Genomic DNA, 4691 nt, shown 5'->3' with positions numbered 1-4691 from the left:
CAAGATACCTGACTAGCGGTCAAAGCTTTTGCAAGCACTCTTTGTACACAGACATCACCTTGCCAACAAAGGTCCGTATAGTTCAAGCTATGGTTTTCCCAGTAGTGATGAATGGAAGTGAGAGCTAGACCATAAAGAAGGCTGATCGTCGAAGAATTGATGCTTTTGAATTATGGTGCTGGAGGAGACTCTGGAGAGTCCCATGGACTGCAAGAAGATCAAACCTCTCCATTCTGAAGGATATCAGCCCTGAGTGCTCACTGGAAGGACAGATCCTGAAGCTGAGGCTCCAAGACTTTGGCCACCTCATGAGAAGAGAAGACTCCCTGGAAAAGACCCTGATGCTGGGAAAGATGGAGGGCACAAGGAGAAGGGGACGACAGAGGACGACAGAGATGGCTGGATAGTGTTCTCGAAGCTACCAGCATGAGTTTGACCACACTGCGGGAGGCAGTGGAAGACAGGAGTGCCTGGCGTGCTCTGGTCCATGGGGACACAAAGATTCGGACACGACTGAACGACTAAACAATAAGCTCATGCTTAAATGCATGCCCGCCTGCCACACACACACACGTTCGCACACCCCCCCGAAGGATTTTCCACTTGACATTCTGCCTCCCAGCTCTGCCCCGTCACCCACCCATGAGCCCAAACCGTCAGCTCTGACATCTGATAAGGCCTTATCAGAGCTGTCCAGCTCTGCTAGCTCAGAACTGTTGTCTCCACCACCCAGAGCCTAGCGCCGCCAAAAGTTGCATGATGCGCAGCTTGAGCAATTGACGGGGGACTGGCTCATAAGTTCCATTAAAAAAACAAAAACCAGTACTACTTTATATTCTCACAAATATAAACAAATCCAGACTGAATGTGTGCCTTGAGAATATGCTGTAACTAATACAACTTTCACTCCTTCCCTTTCAGGATTCAAAAGAGCTCTCCCTTGTAATGAACTCCCCCGTCCCTGATCTTGAGAATTACCATTCACATGGTATAAAGCATTATAAGGAAGGCAAACAAGGTAAACAAGTTCCAGGACAAAGCAAATTCATAGGGGATATGGCTGTCAATGGCAACTAGCTGTCATGGCTGTGTTCCACCCCCATTGTCAGAGGCACTGTGCAGCTGAAAACCAGAATACCAGGTGAGGCAAGTGATGTTGCGCTCAGCCACTGGAATCTGGCTGGCCATTGTGAGAAGACAGAGCTGGACTACATGGGCTATGTACTTAAATCCTATTAAATGTCCAAGATCCTCCATACGAATAAACCCACAGACAGCATGCAAAAGAGAAAGGGATTTCTCAGTTTCATATCGTAACTGTAGATAAATGGTCTCCCTTCATAATGCAACGTAGTCTGTTTTGTTACTTTATTTTACTGGGTATACATTTGTTTTTGTAACATTTCAAATAGATTAATAAAAGTAAGACAGGCAGGCAGACAAGAGTGCTCCTGTGAGTCTAAAGCAGCGGTTCTCAACCTGTGGGTCCCCAGATGTACTACAACTCCCATCATCCCTGAGCTCTGGCCTTGCTAGCTAGGGGTGATGGGAGTTGTAGTTCAACAACATCTGGGGACCCACAGGTTGAGTATCCACTTGGAAAGGGAGATGTCCCGTATATATTGCTCTAGCCCAGACTCTTTCCATCTGTTATTGGGGCGGGGGGAAGGATTCTGCCCTTTATCTTCCTTAGTTGCAGGTGGATCATTCCCAGTGTAAAGGCACAGCACAATCTCTCTCCCTCAGAGGAGGGTGCCTGTTGTGTTCCTGCACGAGTCACTGCTTTGGCCTTCCTTCCTTCCATTCAGTCATCTATTTCATCTGCAGGATTATGTCTTGTCTCTACATGGACTGCAAGTGGACTGTTGCTGGTGCTAAAGATGCAAAATCACCCCCTCTAAGAGAACACAGAACCTATGAAACTATATTATACTGAGTCAGGGTTTTCCCTACACTGACTTGCAGTATCAGCAGCTCTCCAGAGGTTCAGTTAGGAGTCTTTCCCACAGCTTCCAAGGGTTGAACCCGGGACCTTCTGCACGCAAAGCTCACTGAGCTATGGCTCTTCCTCCAAGATGCATGTTGTGCCTCTGTGCAAGTCCCTCCTCTGAGCTGGCTTCCTTCTAATTAGAACAGTGACTCACGTGGAAACACAAGTGTGGACTCCTTTGCAGGTGTCATTCTCTTACACACCCTGGAGGAATGGAAATCCAGAGAAGGGGAGGAGTTTATTTGGCTATCGGAGCTTTGGGAAATCCTGATTGACGGCAGCCAGAAGTAGACGCAACAAAGATTTGGAAGAGACAGAAAAAGTCTTTTGAAAGAAAATTATATGAAAATGATGTATAGATGGTATATTACACCAGTACAGACAGCAAAAATGTACAAAACTGGGTCAAACACATGTTGGAAATGCAGAGAAAAAGAAGGGACTTTTTATCATATGTGGTGGGAATGTAGAGAAGTTAAAAAAAAATTGGGAATGATATATAATGAATTGAAAAAAATGTTTAAAATGACATTTGTAAAAAAAACCAAAAGCATTTTTGTTAGGGATTGTAGGACAACATCTGCCAGGAAAAACAAAGAACTTATTTATGTATGCTACAACAGCGGCAAGAGTCTTGATCGCACAAAGATGGAAGAACGAGGAAATCCCAACGAGAGAACAGCGGCAAGAAAAATTGATGAGCTACGCAGAGCGGGCTAAACTAACATACAAATTGCGGGGCAAGGACAACTGTGACTTTAAGGAAGAATGGGAGCTTTTTACAAATTATCTAAAAAGACAACAAAATGAACTGGACTCCTTGGCAGGTTTTAAATAAACATACACAAACTTATTGGTTGATAACATGATAGATAGATAACATAAGGATATGTATAATTTTATAAAATGCAGAGAATAATATGTGCTGAGAAATCAGAGAGAGGAGGGAAGTCTCTGGTGGGGGGAGGGATGGAAGGGGGTGGGGAAAAAGGGGGGGGAATAATGTATATGATTATATGGTCTGATAATTTGTTATGTTGAAATTGCCAATAAAAATATTTATATAAAAAAATAAGAGGCAGAAAATGAGGGTCTCTTGTGATTTCCCCTACATAATCAGGCAGCATCGTTAGCCTAGACACATGTACTCTTTCGCATTCCAACTCCTGCAGTGGCAAAAAAGCCCAGTATTTCAGTGTGCGGGAAATGTGGCCTCCATCAAACAGAACTGCCAGTTTTTAGAGATTCAGTGCAAAGAAGGAGAAAAACATTATTCCAGGGGGGAAGGAGGAAAGAAAAACAAAGGCTGATGACTCCTTTACTTGGCAATCACAGCCTGCTCAACATTGGCTCCTGAATGATGTTAATAAACTGACTATTTCCTTTGCCACGAATCTGAACATGCTTCTCAAACAGCTCCAGCTCAAACAATATCTAACACCATTTACTGTCATTGACTGGCAACTCTGACTAGGTGGGTCAGAGGCAGACAGGTGGCAAAGGGATGGGAGATGGAAGGAAAACCTTGTACTGGTGTTTTCTCTTCACGTGGGTTATATTTACAGACCTGTGCCTGCATGCTTGCACACCCTGCGCAATTTTAACCCCTAGAGAGCTGGGAGGTGGCTGGACCTCACAGAACGACAATGCTAGCAACTAACTTGTAAAAGACACTGGTGATGATGATAATTAATAAATATTTTATTTGTACCCTGCCCATCTGACTGGGTTCCCCAAAGACAAATAGAATAGGACCAATGGCTTACCAGGGACAGTTGTCAGAAAAAGAGAGAAAGCTGGAGAGAGTGGCATTATTTGGGAAGTGAAAACAGTCAGCAATGGTTCTGCCTCACTACTTGTTCTCAGGCCAGGCATCCGGCTGTATAATCTCACATATGAAGCTGCCATACAGAGTCAGGCCACAGGTCCATCCGAGCTCAATTCTGTCAATACGGTACACTGACTAGTGCAGGGCTCTGCAACCTTTAAGACAAAAAGAGCCACTTGGACCCGTTTCCAAAGAAAAAAAACCTGGGAGCCGCAAAACCGGGAAGGTGACGTCGGGACGGTGCATGACTAACGCACGCACCGCCCCCATGTGATGTCACAGCAAGTACAGCGCCCGCCACAGTGGGGAGTGTCGGGGTGCACAATGCGCCTCCTCCCCTCGCTAGTATCCGCCCCGGAGCCGTGGCAAAGGTGTAAAAGAGCCACATGCAGCTCCGGAGCCATGGGTTGCAGACCCCTGGACTAGTGTTTCAGAGTTCTCCAGGTTTCCAGACAGGAGACATTTCCAGCCCTACCTGGCTGGAAGAATTGAACCTTTGGCCTGCAAAACATGTGCTCTGCCACAAAGCAAACCTGCTATAAATGTGTGTCAGACACATGCCTTTACTTTCATCCTGATCAAAATAACAATTTATTATTTGTATCCCACCCATCTGGCTGGGTTTCCCCAGCCACTCCCCAGCTTCCAACCGAATATAAAAAACACAATACAGCATCAGACATTAAAAACTTCCCTAAACAGGGCCGCCTTCAGTTGTCTTTTAAAAGTAAAATAATTGTTTATTGCCTTGACATCTGCTGGGAGGGCTTTCCACAGGGCAGGCGCCACTACCGAGATGGCCCTCTGTCTGGTTCCCTGTAACCTCACTTCTTGCCATGAGGGAACCGCCAGAAGGCCCTCGGTGCTGGACTT

The sequence above is a fragment of the Podarcis bocagei genome (assembly GCF_964188305.1).
Source record: "Podarcis bocagei genome assembly, chromosome: 17".
Lineage (NCBI taxonomy): Eukaryota > Metazoa > Chordata > Lepidosauria > Squamata > Lacertidae > Podarcis > Podarcis bocagei.
Note: the sequence above shows the minus strand (reverse complement) of the source record.